We start from the raw sequence: 22,431 nt of genomic DNA on the forward strand, positions 1-22,431 counted from the left end.
ATTTTTGTGGATGGGTGCTCCCTTAGGCTCCCTGATGGGAGCCCATCTACCTCTTACGCTGTGGTTGCGTCAGAGGGCCAATTGCTGTCTGGAGGTAAGTTACCGTCCACCTGGTCAGCACAGGCTGCAGAGCTGTTCGCCCTAGCCCAGGCCTGCCGCCAGTTCGCAGGTGAGGATGTCACGATATTCACAGATTCCAGGTATGCATTCGGGGTATGCCATGACCATGGAGCCCTCTGGAAACAGAGGGGCTTCCTCACCAGCACAGGTAAACCAATACAGCACCATGAGTTAGTCCGAGACCTCCTTTCTGCCATCCAACTGCCTCACTCCGTTGCTGTGGTTAAGTGTAAGGCTCACACGGGGTGCTCTGACCCGGTCAGCATTGGTAACTCCTGGGCCGATTGGTGGGCTAAGAGGGCAGCCCTACACACTGATGCCCCAGTGGCGCTCATGCCTTCACGTGTATTACATGACACTCACACCCTCCTTGATGTCCAGTCGGGTGTGACAGAGGGGGAACTGGGTAAGTGGAAGAAAGATGGTGTGAAAGGGCCAGATGGGCTATGGAGACAGAGGGAGACGCAGTTACCATTCATTCCAAAATCGGCATATCCGGGCCTAGCCCGAATGACACATGGATTAGACCATGCTTCAAAAACGGCCATGGTAGAAATGCTGGCCAAAAGGTGGGCTGCACCAGGTTTTTCTGCCTATGCCTAAGAATTCGTAAAGAGATGCTGCCTGTGTGCCCAACACAATGTTGGAAGGCCAGTATCTGTTACACAATCAGTAACGAAACCTTCAGAAGGTCCGTTTCGGCATTTACAAATGGACTTCATTGAGCTCACCCCATGTAGGGGATACAAGTACTGTCTAGTGATCATAGATCTATTCTCCAGGTGGCCGGAAGTTTTTCCATGTCGCAGAGCAGATGCCCTGTCAGTTGCAAAGAACCTCCTTCGGGAGATACTACCTAGGTGGGGAGTACCAGGAAAATTAACTATGGATAATGGCTCCCATTTTGCAAATCAAGTCATTCGTCACCTAGGTCAGTGGCTGGGGATTGATCTAAAGCACTACTGTGCTTACCACCCGCAGAGTGGTGGAATAGTGGAAAGAGCAAACCAGACAATTAAAGTAAAATTGGCAAAACTGTGTGCTGAAACTGGACTTGACTGGGTGACTGCTTTACCTCTTGTTCTCACGGCCATGAGGGGAAGAACACATAGTGGAACGGGGTTAGCCCCATTTGAGGTGCTCACCGGGAGACCAATGCCGCTCCCATACCCGGGAGGCACGCTCACGTTAGAAACTGTTGATGGCGATTTACTACCCTATGTGTCTAGTTTACAGATTTCCTTGAAGAGGATCCATAGCCAGATCAGGGCTGCTCAGGTCGGACCGGAGCCAAATCAGCCAGAGACCATAGGACCAGGAGAGTGGATCCTGATCAAGGACCTGCGCCGGAAGCATTGGCATCAACCGAGGTGGCGAGGACCATACCAAGTCCTTCTCTCTACACCTAACGCCGTGAAGGTCGACGGTATCTTCTCCTGGGTCCATCAGTCGCACTGCAAGAGATCTTTAGTCCTCCTGAAAGACTATGATTTGGAGACGTAGATTGGGGTATTGGGCCCCAGCTATAAGCATTATTATTGGTTTTGTAATTTTGTGTTCTATCATTGCTTATGTAGGGTATATGTATGATCATGTGAATCTAAAGGAAAGCAGAGATGATAAAAAGGGTGTAGGAACAAAAACGTATCATATGCCTCAACTGAATTCGTATTGGCAATTTGCAAATTTCTCGGTGATGCAACAAAACATTTCTGGCCATTGTTTGGTATGCACTTTGATTCCTCACTCAGTGGAAAAGCCGTTTCCCCTACGGACGGCTCCGGGTACTGTGTCAGGCGTGGTGGCACTGATATTTGCGCCTACTCAGAACATCACGCGCCCAGGAAAATCAGGAAAACTAGACATGACAGTATCGCCTGGGGTTAATCGGTTTGTCCTGTGCGCCAATTTCACGAGAGGATGGACAAAGTCCTCTGTGCCACTACCCTCAGTGCTCGCCTCACAGTGTAAAAATATAATTTCACGTCATGTCCCCAATAGCGGGATGCCGTTTGATAGCTTCCAGGGGGAAGATTCCCGAATTAACATGTCACTTTTCTATAATCAGGATATAACTAACCACTCCGCGTTGAATGTTACCCAATTCCGGCTGGATATCACTCTTCACCAGCGCATAAACCCTTGGATATATGCCGCACTCCCAGGAGGTAGGGTGTGGCCAAATTGGCTGACCACAAAGGGTCAAGATTGGTATTGGGAGTGTGGGAGCTCCATCTACCTATGGTTACCATCTAATTGGGTAGGTGTTTGTGGTCTTGTGCAATTGCAAGCCGCAGTCCATATGGTGTTCACAGGAAACACTGGCCCCCTCCATGTCCGGACGAAGCGTTTTCTTAAGGCCATAGATAATAATGACTTTCCCCCACCTGAGCATCAGCTCTATACAAAGCTTCAAAAGTTTGGAATGAGCCTGTTTCCCCAGTACGGCATGACACAGGTTTGGAACCAATTAGAGACCACTCATTACCAATTGGCCAAGTTCGTTAATGCCTCCATTGTTGCATTCACTGCAGTGAAAGAGGAACTCACGGCTGTCCGTTTAATGACCACCCAAAATAGATTAGCCCTAGACATACTGCTAGCCAAGGAAGGAGGAGTTTGCGCTATGGTGGGAGACCATTGCTGCACGTACATTCCCCCAAATAACGAGGACAACGGCAATTTGTCACAGGCCATCGCCAAAATGCATGAGGTCGCCCATGCGCTGTACAGTCAGGAGTCTCATGATAATGGCATATGGCCATGGCCCCTGAATGTGTTTCAGGCATGGTTTGGGAAGTGGACCTTGATTATCCTCTCTGCTCTCCCTATTGTTTTATTGCTTGTCTGTGTGTGCTTATTTGTTTCATGCTGTATACCATGTTGTTCTACTATGGTTCAATTTCATCCACGGGCGTCACATCATCAGATGGTACAGCTTATGCAGGACGTTCCACCACAGAGGAAGAAGCAGCAGACAGCACGTTCTGCTGCCTCCCATGCCCAGCTGGAATGGACTGCTCCTGGGAACCCTTACTCCTCGGATGAGGACGACGTCAGTGTGTGATACAAGAATGATTTTGTTTCAAAGGGGGGAATGTAGTGGAAAATTCAAAAATCCTTATCTGAAGGTGTGGTACCTTCTGATTGGAAGCATGCCAACATAACGCCCATTTTCAAAAAAGGGGATAGAAGTAATTTGTCAAACTATAGGCCAATCAGTCTAACTTGTATAACTGGTAAAGTTATGGAGGCTATAATCAAAGAGAAAATGGTAGATTATCTGGACTCAAATTACATTTTGAGGGATAGCCAGCATGGATTTAGGAGAGGTAGATCCTGTTTAACAAATCTGTTGGAGTTTTTTGAGGAAGCTACTCAGGAAGTTGATGATAAGAAGGCCTATGATGTCATCTACTTAGATTTCCAAAAGGCTTTTGATGTTGTTCCCCACAAGAGGCTCTCACTTAAACTCAAAGCGACAGGTATTTTAGGAACTGTAGCGACCTGGATTGATAACTGGTTAACGGATAGGAAGCAGCGAGTAGTTATAAGAGGCTCAATGTCACAGTGGGCCTGCGTTCATAGTGGGGTACCGCAGGGTTCAATTTTAGGACCACTTTTGTTCCTAATTTACATTAATGATATAGACACCAATATATACAGTAAACTGGTGAAATTTGCAGATGACACCAAGGTGGGTGGTGTAGCAGATACTGAACTAGCGGCTCAGCAGCTACAGCGGGATCTTAATTTAATTAGTGACTGGGCTGACACCTGGCAGATGAAATTTAACATAGACAAATGTAAGGTACTCCATGTAGGGAGCAGAAATATAAAGTACAGGTATTTTATGGGACCTACTGAAATAAAGGTAGCTGATTATGAGAAAGACCTTGGTGTGTATGTTGATGCTTCCATGTCTCATTCTCGCCAGTGCGGGGAAGCAATAAAAAAGGCCAATAGGATGTTGGGGTATATCTCCAGGTATGTGGATTTTAAGTCAAGGGAGGTAATGCTAAGATTATACAATTCCTTGGTGAGACCTCACCTAGAATATTGTGTACAGGTTTGGTCACCATATCTTAAAAAGGACATAGCGGCCTTAGAAAAGGTGCAGCGTAGGGCCACAAGAATGATTCCTGGTCTTAGAGGAATGTCATACGAGGAAAGGTTATTTGAGCTAAATCTGTTCAGCCTCAAGCAAAGGAGACTGAGGGGGGACATGATCCAGGTCTATAAGATTCTAACAGGTTTGGATGCTGTTCAACCGAATAGTTACTTCAGCATTAGTTCAAATACAAGAACTCGTGGCCATAGGTGGAAATTAGCGGGAGAACATTTCAAACTGGATTTAAGGAAGCACTTCTTTACACAGCGTGTAGTCAGAGTATGGAATAGTCTTCCTGATAACGTAGTGCAAGCTGAATCCTTGGGTTCCTTTAAATCAGAGCTAGATAAGATTTTAACAACTCTGAGCTATTAGTTAAGTTCTCCCCAAGCGAGCTCGATGGGCCGAATGGCCTCCTCTAGTTTGTATAGTTCTTATGTTCTTAATTGAAAAAGTTACACTGCTATTACATTTTGAATAGAGTAACTTGTAATTGTAACGAATTACGTTTCCAAAGTAATCTTCCCAACACTGGTCAACAAGTAATATCCTATTGCCCCCACCCTGCCTTGCTCTCATTTGCTTTACCTGCCTCTTCTCACTGTGCAGCCACCCTATTTCAATTTTATGATGACTTGCTCTTCCTCGCTTCTTTGCTGGGATTGGAGATTCAATATTTGGCTCTTTATCTTTAGTTTTGCTTGGATTTGATTCTTTTCTCATCTGGAGCTTTGCCCGAAGCTTTTCAAACAGACCCATTTTTTGCTTTTGAAGTGGTTTTTGATTTTTTCAGAAGTTATGCAATGCCAGTCAATCCCCATAGGAAGAAATGTATTTGGCCAGATCACCATCTTCCATAAGCGGGATAACATCTTTGTCAATCTGTTGAATAAGTGCAATACATTTAATAACTTTTAATGGAAGACGTGAAATACAATATACTACAGGTATTTCAGAAACAATATTTGAACTAGGGCTTTACATATGGTCTACTATTAGCTTATGGTATAGTATTTATTATATCAGAAACAACAGCATCCATACATTATCTCATAGTTTCATATTCTCTTAAAAACTATAACTATCGCTTAGTGGCACAAATTACACAGATATTGTAATAAATTATATAAACACATTACATACTGTGACAACAGAAACATTTCCTGCATTCTAACTAAAGCTAAACTGCAGAAAACAAGCTTCCAGGACTGGTATTGAACAATGGCCATCAATGGACGAACCCTTTAAACTGAACCATGGAATAAATAGATACACTAAACATATAAAAACATAACTAAAAATGAGTCAATATAGTTAAAAATTTAAATAAACTAGTTAATTTCAAAATGAATGACAATTGTTTTAAAGAACTGCCAAAATTTTTTTGAATTATGCCACAGATAACCAAAGCAACAGCACCAAAACATCACCTGAATCTGGTGAGAACTGCACCGAATCTGTTTCCAAAACTGCATACACTGTACTACTTTCTGTTAACCTGTAATGTGTATTGTTTTTCGATGAAGTATGTCGACTTTATCATCACAGTTCTGTAGTAAGCTACATTTGTACACCCTAAGGATTTTAAATCCATATCTGTGATGTCAAATTCAGTAAGAAAAGTTGAAATTTTCAAACCACATTATGACCACCATAAACCTCCATAGATATGACCACAATTACAGTTAGTACAAGATCATTCCCATTCTATATTGTTGCATTTACATACCATTTACATTGTATGAAGATTACATGCAGAAGTATATATTAGCCTTAATAACACAACCCTTGAGCTGTGGGAGTTTGGAGTAGCTTTCTTACAGTGGCGGCTCCTGGTCAAAATTTTTGGCGAAACAATTAACCATCCTCCATCCCCGGTGTGCGGTGCAAAACAAACTCCGCACCTTGCCTTGCACCCCCGGACAGCTTGATTTTCATTCATGAGGCTTTACAGTGAGGTTATGTGTACGAGACATAGGATTACATTGACTACATTTTTATATTACACGTGCACATACACACACACACATATATAAGCAAACACACACTTAAGCAAGACCTGTTTAGGCAAAAGCCCACTCCTCAATTCAAGGTACAGTTCATGATACAAGGTTATATAAGGATGTTACTATATTATGGGGTTTGTTTTGGTTGTTGTTTTTATTCTTTGTTCTTCTTATGGATGCTTGCATACTTTTGTTAAACATGAAACTGACAAAGCCATACAACAATCACAAGGACACACACATTAACCCTAATATTACAAAACAGTACTATTAATACACACCTTCTTTCTCCTGCTGTACCCTCATAGTGTTAAATCACTACAAAATATAAAAATGTATATATTATTGTACATATCTTACAGTAATAGTAATGTTTATTTCACCAATACATAATTTACATTATTGCTAAATCCCAAGAAAATACATCTAACCTCTGTCTCACCTTGTAAATTAATTCTACCCTCCTGGTCTTCTTGGTGAAGTTGTTAATGTCATACCAGCAGGAATTTTGTTCCAAAAATTTCACCAGTTTCTTTACAATTGAAAGAAAAGCCAAGTTTTGCAGTCACTCCTGCCCCATGGTATTGCGTGTGTAACTTTTCAGATGTTTTAGACATGAAAAGCTTCTTTCCACACCAGCTGAGGTCACTCCAATTGTTGTTGAAGTTAGCAAAGTGTGTGGTGTGTCACGATGGGCTGTGACATTTTTCCAAATTCCCTGGTCGTAAAAAAGGTAATGAGCCAAACGTCCAGGGCTGCGAGCAGCTATGGAAATAACAGGCAAAAAGTTAGCTCCCATATTTCTCCAACGACAAGCACATTATAGGCTGCTCCATTCATTTTCTGAACAAGCACTTATTATGGACAATAAAAGAAATCTCACATAGACAAAACACCTAAAGTCACAAATCCCTCTAATTCACAGAAAAATACCATAGCTTGAAAAATGAAGATTTCATAAATGAAATGTAATGCGTTTTGTTGTTTATGAAGCTTTCAAGCTGCCCTCACACTCAAGATCAGGTACGCAGTACATGATTGGCAGTGATTGGTCACAGTGTTGTGTCAATCAAATTGAAGTGGACAACTACCCTAACACAGTAGGCAGTCACTTGTTTCTCTTACAGTATTTGCCATAAGAGTCCATTGAACCTGGAAAATCCACCAGCCGCCGGGGTCTGAGATGATTTTCATTGAAGCTAATGGGGGAAAATATTGATCGGGGTGAAGCATTTTTTGTTTCACTGAAAATGCTCAGTTTCACTGTGATTGGGGGTGGTGCAGTTTCACGTTTTAGACCAGAGCTGTGTATCGTTGAGGAGCTGAAATTAGGAGATGCACCTTATTTTTCTGAGCATTTTGTGGTTTCACACAAATAAAAAGTGATTGTCATGAAGATTATTTTTTCTTGGTGAAACATTGTTTCACCTGTAGTCGTATAGAAGCCGCCACTGCTTTCTTAAGTTATTGGCTCGCAGAAGCTGAAGTAGAATTAAACTGCATATCTACTGGATAATGTCCGTACTTCTCTGTGGGGTTATTGCCCTTTAAAAATGTTCCATGGTATAAAAAATGTTGACATACTGAGGTGTTCCCAGGCCAGTCGAGAGATATAATCCCTCCAACGTGTCCAGGGTCTCCGGGACCTCTCCGGGTAGTCGCCCAGGAGGCATCCGCACCAGATGTCCAAACCACCTCAACTGGCTCCTTTCGACGTGGAGAAGCAGCGGTTCTACTCTGAGACCCTCCCGGATATCCAAACTTCTCACCCTATCCCTAAGGGAGAGCCCAGACACCCCTGTGGAGAAACCTCATTTCGGCCGCCTGTGTTCACAATCTCATTCTTTCGGTCATTAACCATAGCTCATGACCATAGGTGAGGGTAGGGACGAAGATGGACCAATAGATCGAGAGCTTTGCTTTCCGGCTCAGTTCTTTCTTAGCCACGACGAACTGGTTAAGCGCCGCTCCGATTCGTCTGTCCAGCTCCCGATCTCGCCTACCCTCACTTGTGAACAAGACCCCGAGATACTTGAACTCCTCCACTTGAGGCAGTACCTCTTCCCTGACCTGAAAAGGGCAATCCACCCATTTCCGGCTGAGAACCATGGTCTCGGATTTGGAGGTGCTAATCCTCATCCCCACTGCTTCGCACTTGGCTGCGAACTGCCCCAGAGCACACTGGAGATCCCCAGCAGATGAAGCCAACAGGACAACATCGTCCGCAAAAAGCAGCGAGGCAATCCTGAGGCCACCAAACTGGACACCCTGAACACCCTGGCTGTGCATAGAAATCCTGTCCATAAATATTATAAACAAGACCGATGACAAAGGGCAGTCCTGGCGGAGCCCAACCCGCACTGTGAACACGTCCTACTTATTACCGGCAATGCGGACCAAGCTTCTGCTCTGTTCATACAGGGACTGAATCGCCCACAACAGTGGACCCCGGACCCCATACTCCCAAAGCACCCCCCACATAGCACCTCGAGGAACCCGGTCGTAAGCCTTTTCCAAATCCACAAAACACATGTAGACTGGATCGGCAAACTCCCAGGCCCCCTCCAGTACCCTTGCAAGGGTATAAAGCTGGTCCAGTGTTCCACGTCCAGGACGAAAACTGCATTGTTCCTCCTGAATCCGAGATTCGACTATCGATCTCACCCTCCTCTCCAGTACCCCAGAATAGACTTGCCCAGGAAGGCTGAGAAGTGTGATCTCCCTGTAGTTGGAACACACCCTCCGGTACCTCTTCTTAAATAAGGGGACCACCATCCCGGTCTGCCAATCCAGCGGCACTGTCTCTGACCTCCACGCGCTGTTGAGAAGGGGTGTCAGCCAAGACAGCCACACAACAACCAGAGCCTTTAGGTACTCTGGGTGGATCTCGTCCACCCCCGGGACCCAGCCACCATGTAGCTCTTTAACCACCCTGGCCACCTCAGCCCCAGTGATGGGCAAGCCCCCCCCCAGGACCCTCGGGCTCTGTGCCCTCAGATATCTCAAAGGCAGTGTGAGTAGATGTATCTGAGGCAGGGTTGAGGAGGTCCTCAAAGTATTCCTTCCACCTCCATGTGATGTCCCCAGGTAAGGTCAACAGCACCCCCTCCCCACTATAAATAGTAGGAAGCAGGAGCTTCTTTCCCCTCCTGATATTCCAAATGGTTTGCCAGACCGAAAGTCACTTTCCATGGTCTCACCAAACTCCTCCCACGCCCAGGTTATTGCTTCTGCGACGGCCCGAGTCGCATTCCGTCTGGCCTCCGGAGACCCCCGGGCTCATAATTCCCAGTAAGCCTCCTTCTTCAGCTTGACAGCCCCCTCACCTCTGGTGTCCACCATCGGGTACGAGGGTTACCATCACGGCTGGCACGACCACCCTGCAGCCACGGCTCCATATGGCCACTTCCACAATGGAGGTCCAGAACAGTGTCCATTCAGACTCAATGTCCCCAACCTCCCCCGGTATGCAGTTGGGATTCTGCCGGAGGTGCGAGTTAAAGCTCCGGCGAACAGGAGCCTCTGCCAGACATTCCTAGCAGACTCTCACTATGTGCTTGGGCCTACCAGTTCTGACCGGCTTCCTCACCCGTCACCTAAGCCAACTCACCACCACTTGGTGATCAGTTGACAGCTCTGCCCCTCTCTTTACCAGAGTGTCCAAAACAGAAGGCATAAGCGCAGATGACAGTCAGAGACCTATCCCAGACCTGAAGGCGCAGGGAGACAGCCCTCTCGTTCACCGGGGTAAAATCCGTTGTTAATGCACCGAGCTGTGGGGCCACCAGTAGCCCCAGCCCGGCGTCGCTCACCTGCCGCAACTCCAGAAGAAAAGAACATCCAGCCCCTCTCCAGGAGATTGGTTCCAGAATCCACGCTATGCGTTGAGGTGAGCCCGAGTATATTTAGTCGATATCTCTGAACCTCACGCACAAGCTCAGGCTCCTTCCCCACCAGAGAGGTGACATTCCATGTCCCGAAAGCCAGTTTTGTCAGCTGGGGATCGGGCCACCAGGGCCTCCCTTGGCCGCCACCCAATCCACAAAGCACCGAACCCCTGACATTCCCCTTGCAGGTGGTGGGCCCACCTGGGGACAGTCTCATGTGCCTCTTTTGGGCTAGGCCCAGCCACCAGGCGTTCACCAACAGGCCCCTCCCCCAGGCCTGGCTCCAGGGTGGGGCCCCGGTGACCCTAGTCTGGGCGAGGGAAACGAGACTTTGATAGAATGCTTTATCATAGGGTTCTTTTCGATTGCTCTTTGTCTGGCCCCTCCCCTGGGACCTTTTTACCTTGGGAGACCCTACCAGGTGCTATTGCCCCTGACAACATAGCCCCCAGGGTCATTGAGGCATGCAAACCCCTCCACCATGATAAGGTGGCAATCCAAGGAGAGGGGCACTATCAGCATTTTAGACAATATAATGTGTTTGTCATCAAACTAATTTTAAAATTTAGAGGGAAAATGACATATTAAAGTATACTGAGATTGGGAGAATGACCCATTTTGTGTCCATCCATCCATTTACTTCCACTTATCCGAGGTCGGGTCACGGGGGCAGCAGTCTCAGCAGGGAAACCCAGACTTCCCTCTCCCCAGCCACTTCCTCCAGCTCCTCTGGGGGGATCCTGAGGCGTTCCCAGGCCAGCCGAGAGACATAGTACCTCCAGCGTGTCCTGGGTCTTCCCCGGGGCCTCCTCCCAGTGGGACATGCCTGGAACACCTCACCAGGGAGGCGTCCAGGAGGCATCCTAAGCAGATGCCCGAGCCACCTCATCTAGCTCCTCTCAATGCGGAGGAGCAGCGGCTCTACTCTGAGTCTCTCCCGAATGACCGAGCTCCTCACCCTATCTCTAAGGGAGAGCCCAGCCACCCTGCGGAGAAAACTCATTTCGGCCGCTTGTACTCGCGATCTCGTTCTTTCGGTCACTACTCACAGCTCTTGACCATAGGTGAGGGTAGGAACATAGATCGACTGGTAAATCGAGAGCTTTGCCTTTTGGCTCAGCTCCTTCTTCACCACGACAGACCGATGCAGCGCCTGCATCACTGCTGACGCCGCACCAATCTGCCTGTCGATCTCCCACTCCATCCTTCCCTCACTCGTGAACAAGACCCCGTTCACTACCAGAGTACACTCCCTTTTCCGGCTGAAGACCATAGTCTCAGATTTGGAGGTGCTGATTTTCATTCCAGCCGCTTCACACTCGGCTGCGAACTGTTCCAGTGAGAGCCGAAGGTCACGGTCTGATGAGGCCAACAGAACCACATCATCTGCAAAAAGCAGAGACCTAATCCTAAGGTCACCAAACTGGACACCCTCAATGCCCTAGCTGCGCCTAGAAATTCTGTCCATAAAGGTTATGAACAGAATCGGTGATAAAGGGCAGCCTTGTGGAGTCCAACCCTCACCGGGAACGAGTCCGACTTACTGCCGGCAATGCGGACCAAGCTCTGACACCGGTCGTACAGGGACCGAACAGCCCTTATAAGGCAGTCCGGCACCCTGTACTCCCGGAGCACTCCCCACAGGACTCCCCGAGGAACACGGTCGAATGCCTTCTCCAAGTCCACAAAGCACATGTAAACTGGTTGGGCAAACTCCCATGCACCCTCCAGGACCCTGCCGAGAGTATAGAGCTGGTCCACTGTTCCACGGCCAGGGCGAAAACCACACTGCTCCTCCTGAATCCGAGCTTCGACTATCCCACGGACCCTCCTCTCCAGCACCCCTGAATAGACCTTACCAGGGAGGCTGAGGAGTGTGATTCCCCTATAGTTGGAACACACCCTCCCGTCTCCCTTCTTAAAGATGGGGACCACCACCCCAGTCTGCCAATCCAGAGGCACCGCCCCCGATGTCTACGCAATGCCGCAGATGCGTGTCAACCAAGACAGCCCCGCAACATCCAGAGCCTTGAGGAACTCCGGGCGGATCTCATCCACCCCCGGGGCCCGGCCACGGAGGAGCTTTTTAACCACCTCAGCAACCTCTGCCCCAGAGATAGGTAAGTCCACCCCCAAGTCCCCAGACTCTGCTTCCTCATTGGAAGGCGTGTCAGTGGGATTGAGGAGGTCCTCGAAGTATTCCTTCCACCGACCCACAACGTCCCTAGCTGAGGTCAGCAACGCACCATCCCCACCATAAACAGTGTTGATGCTGCACCGCTTTCCCGCCCTGAGACGCCGGATGGTGGACCAGAATCTCCTCGAAGCCGTCCGGAAGTCATTCTCCATGGCCTCGGCAAACTCCTCCCATACCCGAGTTTTTGCCTCAGCGACCACCGAAGCCGCGTTCCGATTAGCCTGCCGGTACTCATCAGCTGCTTCCGGAGTCCCACAGGGGAGCGCTCTCCAACACCCCTTCCAAGGACTCCAAAAAGGGTGGGTATTCTGAACTGCCGTTTGGCGCATAAGCGCAAACAACAGTCAGGACCCGTCCCCCCACTCGAAGGCGAAGGGAGGCTACCCTCTCGTCTACTGCGGTAAACCCCAATGTACAGGTGCCCAGCCAGGGAGCAATAAGTATGCCCACCCCAGCTCGGCGCCTCTCACTGTGAGCAACTCCAGAGTGGAAGAGGGTCCAACCCCCTTTGAGGAGAGCCCTCCAGAGCCCAAGTCGTGCGTCGAGGTGAGCCCGACTATATCTAGTCGGAACCTCAGCCTCGCGCACCAGCTCAGGCTCCTTCCGCACCAGAGAGGTGACATTCCATGTCCCTAGAGCTAGCTTCTGCAGCCGAGGATCGGACCGCCAAGGTCCCCGCCTTCGGCCACTGCCCAACTCACACTGCACCCGACCCCTATGGCCCCTCCTACAGGAGGTGAGTCCATAAGAGGGGGGACCCACGTGCCTTGTTCGGGCTGTGCCCGACCAGGCCCCATGGGTGTAGGCCTGGCCACCAGGCGCTCGGCATCGAGCCCCACCCCCAGGCCTGGCTCCAGGAGGGGGCCCCGGTGACCCGCGTCCGGGCAAGGAAAATCGTGGATCAATGTTTATACTCATCATTAGGGGTCTTGTGAGCCGCACTTCGTCTGGTTCCTCACCCAGGACCTGTTTGACTTGGGTGACCCTACCAGGGGCTTAAAGCCCCGGGCAACTTAGCTCCTGGGATCATTGGAATACGCAAACCTCTCCACCACGATACGGTGTCGGCTCCAGGAGAGGCCATATTGTGTTCAACAATGAATTTTTTTCCCTCTTCGTTCAGAACAATTCAGTTCACAAAACAAATTTGTCTAACTAATAGATATGGCATAAATGTCAGTATTATTTGCAGCATGGACTGACAGTTTGAAATGCATTGATGATAAAATAATAATGCATAGTCTAAACAAGCTATACAGTTGGCACTCTGTATCCATGATTTCTGCATCTGTGGACTGAACTTTCTACAGATCCAAAATGTTTGGGGAAAAAAATCCTCGTTGTAAAAGGAAAATGTTGAATTTGCAGCGCACAAAACACTAAGCTGAATACACACAAATGAAGTGATCTGTATGTTTTGTATGTGTGTGTGTGAGCGGGTATACCTTACCTTATGGGGACACAATGTCCCCACAACGTGATGAAAACCCATTTTTTTCCCTTATGTGGGAATGTGTGTGTGAGGGAGAGAGAAAGAGAGAACAAGTTTATAAATTCTCTATTTATAATTATATTTTTAGAATTTTAGAATATGCGTGTTGAGGTTGCTGTAGTGAGAACATGGAAACTCCTCACAAACAGACCAGACTGAAATCTCCTGCAACTGTGGGGCAACAGTGCAGTTCATTTACATGTATGTGTGTGTGTCCTGGGATGTACTGGCATCTCAACCAAGGTTTGTCATAACTTATTGGATTGTGAATCAGTGCCAGGACATATTTATCATGATCCAAGGTTTTCAAGTTATGATAACCTCACATCTTTTAATGCTATCTGACTATCTACCTAGTTAATAACTTAAATGAAGGCTGTTAACTGTGCTTAGGTCCTGGTTCTTATTAGTGACAAAACTGGAAAATGTAGCACTGTATACAGATGTACAATACACTGCTATTTACACTAGCAAGTTGGCTTTTCTAGATGTTTCTTAGCCCCTTTGCTTCCACTGATCTTTTCATAGCAATTTAATGTGGCCAAGGTGTGGGGGGGGGGCTCTCAGCTGTGGGAAACAGCAGCTAAATTCCAGTAGTTGGTTATCCCAAATGAACATGAAATTATAAAAAAAACACAAATAAATTAAATGAGAACCAAAAGTGAGTAAAGAGTGGAGGAGGGGCAGTCAGTTAAGGATGTACATTTTCAGGAATGTCATATCCAACAGCCTTGGAAGTTCCATCTGTCAACCTGATTTTGATAAGTTGTTGCTTGTGCAATGTCTTTTTCTAGCTCTTGTCTATGGAGGACTCTAAAATAAGAAACCCCCACAACAGAGATAATTAATCACAGTGGGAGTACAAGACGTGTAATTATTTAGGCTACCTCAGAACACTGAGTACATTGCACTTCATCTATTGAAGCATTGTTTCCACACGAACAGTTTCTTAAATATAACCAAATCATTCAATCCATCATTACAAACATTGTTATCCATGTTTTCACTTCTATGTGACTCTTATTCAGATGATTACAGCTTGCAGAAATTCTGTACAGTGTACATTTTCCCTCACTGAATTAGAAGCCACTGTTCTTTGAAAATCATGAAACGTTCTAACCATAGAATCAAGCTGTAGTCTGTTTCTTCTGTTGGTAATGGCTGCTAATCAGATGATTATAGTGCATAGAGAGGGAGTTTGTTTTTTCTACATTACCAGGTTTCTTCCATGCTGTATGATTGATCAATTAGCTTTTACATTTATAAAGTCAGTTTTGTCCTGCAATGGATTGCCTGCCTTGCGCCCATAATTTTCGGGACAGGCTCTGGACCCCCACAACCCTGAGAAGGACAAGCAATTACAGGAAATGGGTGGTTGATTAGAAAATCAGTTTGTTATCTTATCTTTTTTTTAACAGAAGACTAAGTGGATCACTTGCAATGAATTATCACTTCACAGTGTGCCAACATAATTTCTATGGAATGCATATGTAGGATCACACATGCACATATCACAGGGCCTAAATTCCAGGTGGCCTGAGACAAGGCCGAGCCTGGTACGAGAGGCACCAAAGGGGGGTTACACACACAAATACACACACACAGATAACCAGGGAGGCTAGCACTCCAACTTTTATTGCCCAAAGATTTAGGGACCTACAGACAAGCAGAGTGGACTTCACGGACAGGGGTCCCTCGACTTGGCACCCAACCCCCTCCACATACACTCTGCCTTACATCTCACTCACCCAACAGACGAACACCCTAAAGGAAATTTCATTTAAGTTTGGCTTTTGTATACCCTGTATATTGATTTACTCACGACTACTAGTCTCAATATACAGATACGTTATGTTTGTATGTGTCCTAACTTTTAGAGAGTCTTCTGTGTTAAAAACCCCCCCTTCTCTTCCAACATTCCTTTGTGGTCCTTATCTGATCTTGGTGGACAGTCACCAAGTTTCTTTGTTTCTACCATGCTATGTTAAAAGAACTGAATTAAGGTGTATCTTATCCATTCTGGAGAAGATGAATTGGCACAAGCCACACCAAACAAAATATGTTGTTTCCAGATGTGCAACTTATATTGATATTACCACAAACTAACGGCCACGCCTATCTATGGATAAGATGTGCTGTTTGTAATAGGAATATTCGATGTAATATCCGCACAAAGTGTAACATCTGTTGAGGTGCAACCCAAAACCCCTGTATCCTATACTGATGTGAATCAGTCACATAGATACAATAATTAATTGTTTAATCAATTAATACAGATGGTATGAGGTATGTACCTGTGAAGCTGGTATGGCATGTTTGGTATGAAACTGATTGTTAATCACCCCTGATTCCGAATCTGGTCAGTGATTACCATAAAAGTGGATGTATCAAAAGTTATAACAGCTTAATGAAAATCATCAGTAAAGGTAGAATCAGGCGGGCCATAAATCCCAAAAGGACTGATACAGACCCCCTTCCGAAAGCCCGCCAAATGGATGGCCAGCCATTGGGCCAGGAGTCGAATTCCTGGTCATCCCTATTCATGAACTTTAGACCATAAAAATCTAGCACCTCAGAACAAAGGCGAGCAGAACAACCGCCAGCCGGCGCAGAGAACACCCAGCAGCCGTACAGAAAAGACCATCAGCCCGGGAGCAGAGAAGCCCACCAGAAACCCTCCGGTGAAGGCCCAGCTGAACAGAGAACAGCACCCAAGACAAGGCTTCACCAGGAGAGAGAATCCAAAGGGGCTCCACTCCACTGCTTCAAACGCCGCGCCTTCCTGAGTGCCATCGGCTCAGCAGCTCTGCCATCAACTGCCAAGACCCCCCCCCCCCTCACTCTTCAACCAAGTAAACCAACTTCCTTTCATTCTAACAACTTAAGCTGTTCTGTTAACCTGCTATAAGACTTTAGGGTCGTGTTTCCACAAACTGTGCTTGCTTTGCAGAACAGTATTTTCCATTTCAGGTTACTCATTTGAATCCGGTCATTGCATTTTCATAATTACATTGTTTGTTTTATTCCGTTATTTCGTGTTTGTTGTTTGTGTTAGGTGTAATGTCTGTCTTATGTCAGTCGTAGTGTTAGCTAGGAATAAATGCATGTCTTTTACACAACTTTAGCCTCCGTCATTGTGTGTCTCATAATAAGTTCCTGCCATTGTGCGATCTTGCTACACGCTCTGAACCTCAAACTCGCCTGAAACATCGCGAGACTCTCTCTCATTGGCCGTGAGGGGAGCTTCGCTACCAATCGTGTACATTACCTGGTGATGCAGCTCGCTGGACGAGCCTTCTAACCCAGGTTACTAAGCGATACTGGTAATTAGTGAATCCCATTTAAGTCTCACATTAACAGACTCACAGGGATACCGCAATTGAGTTTGGAGGAGCCGACCATTCGGCATAACAATTGATTAATAATCAGCATTAAATAATAATTAATTAAACTTTAATTAATTCAAACATATTGGTGGAGAATATGAAAATTTATTTGAGCTATTAATTCCTACACATATGCCAAAACATATATTTATAGTGTTTATGTTTGCGTGTGTTTTTAGTAGAGATGGCTAAAAGCTATGGGAGTTTAGACTGAACTGTTAAAATATGTAAGCTCATAACAGTAAGAGTAACAAAGAGAACAATTTTTCAAAATATGTGGCAGATGTTAAAATTGTTACACACAGAAGCCTCTGTATAACCTTCCTTGTAGCTGCCAGGAAATATGACGTGGGATGCCAATATACATCAGAAGTCTCATGACCTGTTTCTTCTATGGTAAGCACTGCACATATTTATTTAATTGTTATAAAGAAAAAGAGGAAGTTGAGGTGGAGGGAGATCACAATTTGCCATTATCAAACAACAACTAAATTAAAATAACCATAATGAATGAAGGAAAATTATTTTTCATGGTATGCTTTAGCATAACATCTATCGTTCCACTTTATTGTTCTTAGTTACTTACATTTTTCTTCCTTTTTTTTTTAACGCCAAGGAACAGCTGGGGTGGGCCAAGTGCTCGCTTAAACATAAGTTGGGCTGTACCCAATGTTCCACAGCACCTAAAGGGTGTGTTAGCAGCCTGGATTGACTGATGTTCCCCTGTGTCAATATGCTTACTGTGGATGGTATGCATTCTTATTAATGTGACTGCTTTCCATAAAAGTCAAATGTCAAGTCCAGCCCCAGTAATTAATCTGCAAATTACATACCATTTTATCTAAATAAGCATCAAAATTGAGCCCACTTATAGAACAATCTATAAATGACCATGCCTTGTTTAAATGTTCCATTCATTGTGATTGTTGCCTTCACAATGTATGATACTGAAATAATGGCAAAATGCCACACGTATGCCAGAGGAAGTTTTTCATTATAGGTGGACAGTGCATATAATTAAAAAATGCATTGCAAGTTAGAAACCCAGCTGTTATTATTCAGAAAAGACCTATGTCAATGGGCCAACGTACTTTTATAAATGTCAGTGGATATTCAGACTGTTCACTTGTCTCCATGACAACCAACCACATGGCCTAAAATACACCCATGTTACCAGCCTTTGTCCTTTATGTTTACAGAGAATGTACAACATAACTAATTAATATTGCACAATTACTGGTGGCAGTGTGTTTGCTACACACATATTTGATGTAAATTTGTTGATTGACTTTTTCTTTCCAAAGAACGTGTTTTGTGTCTATGAGTCCTCTTGCTCCTACTTTATTTTTTATGGATCACTTTGGCATATATGATCCATTCCTTCTAATCAAAACCTCCCTTTAATCAGAAAACCTATGCCCATATTTATTCACATAGGGGCTAATCTCTCATGCATTTAAGTGAAAAAAGCATGTAGCTGCTTTCCGGTACATTACAATAGAATAGAACAAAAAGGTACAGATTAAATACAATATAAAAGACATCATATTTACAGACAGACAACGTGCATAAAGTGCAAGCAACATACAAGGTGCAATGACATCCCTGCATCCAGCTCACCGTTCTGCCGGTGTCATCTTCCATGTATGACCCACTGCCTGCCTTCTGGTTGCCTGGCGATTGGAGGGAGCGTTGGCACCGGCTTGTCATTTCCCCCCTGCTCGCCGTTTGTGTCTCAAATTTTATTGTTTGGACAGTTTGACTCGGCACTTAGCTATCTCTTCGATTTGACTCTCCCTGCCGGCCCCTGGAGGATGGGCTCCCCCTTTGAGTCTGGTCCCTCCCAAGGTTTCTTCCTTCTTGGGAGTTTTTCCTTGCCACTGTCACCTATGGCTTACTCACTGTGGGCTTTGGGTGGGGATGCTGTAAAGGGCTTTGAGACGATGTAATATTGTGATAATGCGCTATACAAAAATAAATTTGTTGTTGTTGTTGTATGGGATGTCTTAGATTCAGTTCAATGGAGTGTTGTGAGTGGAGCAGGGTATAGCAGTCAGGGAAACAGGCGTAGGTTGGTGTTGCAAGTCATATGTTTGTAAGGGTGATGGCTTGAGGGAAAAAACTGTTGCTGTGGTGACTGGTCCTGGTCTGTAGACTTCTAAATCATTTGCCAGAGGGGAGCAGTTAAAAAAGACAGTGTCCAGAGTATGATGGGTCAGTGATGATTTATCCTGCCCTTTTCCTGGTTCCAGAAATGTACAGTACAAATCCTGGAGGGAGGGCAGGGGGGCGCCAGTGATTCGTTCTGCTGTCCTGACTGTCCATTCCAGTATGTCCCTGTCCTGTTTGGTGGACTGTGATGGAGGAGCACAGGACAAACTCTATAACTGTTGTAGAACTGGATCAGCAGTTTCTGTGGGAGATCGTACTTCCTCAGTTGTCGCAGGAAGTACATCCTCTGTTGGGCCTTCTTGAGGATGGAGGAGATGTTGCTCTACCAAGAGTGTCAAATCTAGAAAAGAATTTGCCTGTGGAAGAGAACAATTTATGGCTCTTATCAGGTCAAGATTTTTTCCATTTCTTAAGTAACTTTGTCCAAAATGTTCAGAAGTTATTTCCTCAAGGGCTCACTGGGATTGCTTAAAAGAATCTGAGTCAGTCTGACCAAGAATGGAGAGATCAACACTGGCTGTAAACAGTTTAGTCATGGTTCTCTTTCTCTTTGTAACAGAGGTGGTATCTGTTGATATTTCTAAATCATCCCATGAACCATGTCCTCAGATATCGTTTAGTGCTTCCACAGAAACACTGATAACCTCCCCAGAATGACAAGCATATACAGACTGGGCTTGCAATATGGAATTTACAGGCTTCAGGACATTTTTTATGGAATTTTCCAACCTCAAAAAATTATGCTTCCTCAACTGTACTAGAAGCCATGCTGCTTCTGTGCAAATAGCCATTGTAGCCCAAACGTAAGACAAAATATTCAGCCTTTTAATTCTCAACAAGGCACTGTGTCACATCATAGTGACTTGTCCACCAGATTTCAAGCAACCTTTAAAGTAAGGTGGTATTATAATTCCAGGCTACATAATAATGATGAAATCATTATGGTGTGACTAAGAGAGGTCAAAGAAGTTTTTTTGCACATGGCTACCCCTGAACTGTGTGAACCGCTGCTAAGTACAGTTGGTGGTTGTAGCAGTACACATACAGAATGTGTCTACCAAGCTTCTGTTGCAACACTGCCTGCACCCCACCCTTGTTCCCACTCATGACTGATGCCCTATTGTAACACTGGCAGATTATATTATCAGGACTGTAACCCTGGTGCCTGATTATTTCTGTGGGTATATATTCAGCATCTATCTGAGTCAAGTCCAGTAAACCAATTAAATGTTCCTCTGAGTTGCACACAAATGATATCACTATTGACAGATTCTCTATGTAACATTTATCTTGAGTCCCATCACTTTTGATACAGAAACCAAAAACATCTTCCTTTCTGTTTTGTTTTCATTTTATTCAAAACTAAACTGGCAAGAGTGTCAATCATGTATACATTGTGTTTTGAGGAACTCTTTATGCTATTTCAGCAAGTTTGGAATCCTTGAACAGTGTATATTCAAATAAATTAATGAAAAGACAGGCAGAGATGTATTTATCAGTAGTTTTGCGAGGCTGGGTAGATTCAGTGCTCCCATGAAAAAAAAGCTCATTCACACTGAGAAACTGCACTACTTCCACCATGCTTTTAATATACTTATTGATTTTTTTTAACTGTGTTTCTCCCAATAAATGTGATATAGTTTTTTCTCATTGCTGCCCGTTTCTTTGCTGCATTTAAATGGCATTGACTAGTTTTGTGACTTTGGAATCCCCTTTCCTTTTCCAGTGCAGCTTTCCAATTAGTATAGCCTGTCTTGGTGAGCACCACATCTCTGTCAGTCATGCCAGCAAACTTCTGAAACAAAAGCACACATCTAGTTTGACTGAGTATTCCAACCATGGGCATGACTGGTACCAGCTCAGATTAAAAGCATGAGACGTCTGACTAAACATTGTTTTTGGAAAGACTTTTAGTCTTCCCAGTCATTGCTATTATTCAGATCACTTATATCATTTTCGGCTGCAGGAACTACTCTGCTGCCTTCATTGTGCTGGTGTGAAAGGGCAGGTGTATCTGCTGGAACTTACCGCTGGAACTGAAGGTGTTGGTCGTAAAGCCCAGTTAGAGCTAACAGCAGCTGTGCCCAAATTATTGCTAGCAAGCTTTGATTTAGGAACCAAAAATCGCTGAATGGTGTTTTTCGCTTCTTTTAGGGACACCCAGCATGGACTGTAACCAGGTAATTTTGTTTGTTCCTTGTTTGCCTCAGTTTTCTGTGTACAGTGCCTGCCTTGCTCTGTCCTCCAGTCAGTCATTGTATTACATGTTGTCATGTTTCTCTGTGCTACTTTGCCTGGTTTCCTGTTACATGTTTAGTTTCCCCAATAAACACCTGTTGTCTCTTAGAGCTGCAAGTGGATCATTGCCTTCTTTTCTTTGCCTACACAATGTCCCACCAGTGTGACATTTTCAAATGGTGTAGAATATAGTTGACCAAATGGGTGAGCAGAGCAAAAATTTGGGTGGGCATTTAAACCAATACGGGATGCAGTTTTTGCCCTTATTTTTGTAGATATACACACACATCATACATATACCTATCAGCCATAACATTAATGTCACGCAGGGAGAGGGAAGGAGACCAGGATCCAGAAATGCGGGGAAGCAAGCGTTTAATTCGATTGAACAGGGGTTGTTCAGATGGAGCCGTAAGCTCCGTAAGGGGAAACGGGGCGAAGCCCGATCTCCGGGGAGCTCGGGAGATGGCGAGTAGGCAGATCAATCCGGAGGCGGCGAGCAGAAAGAATGGTCGAAGTCCGTAAGCTGAGGTCGAAATCCGAAGTGTCAGTCCGATACACTCACGCGAGACGGGGAGACAGGAGGGCTGGTTGACGAGGAAAGCCGGGCTCAGCGGGACGGACGGATCAAGGACGGGAGCTGGGCTGAGGAGGTAAGAGGCAGGAGTTAAGGGGCGCACACAAGGAGGACAGGCAAGGAATGGGAGTAGTGGGAGACGAAAGACAGAAATACGCTTGGTAAGGCTAATCATGAGCTCAATACTTCGCGACTTGGACGAGCTCCACTTTGCCCTTATGTAGGGGCGGTAAGTGACCTGGCGC

This window comes from Paramormyrops kingsleyae, chromosome 1, assembly GCF_048594095.1.
Source record: "Paramormyrops kingsleyae isolate MSU_618 chromosome 1, PKINGS_0.4, whole genome shotgun sequence".
In the NCBI taxonomy this organism is placed as follows: Eukaryota; Metazoa; Chordata; class Actinopteri; order Osteoglossiformes; family Mormyridae; genus Paramormyrops; species Paramormyrops kingsleyae.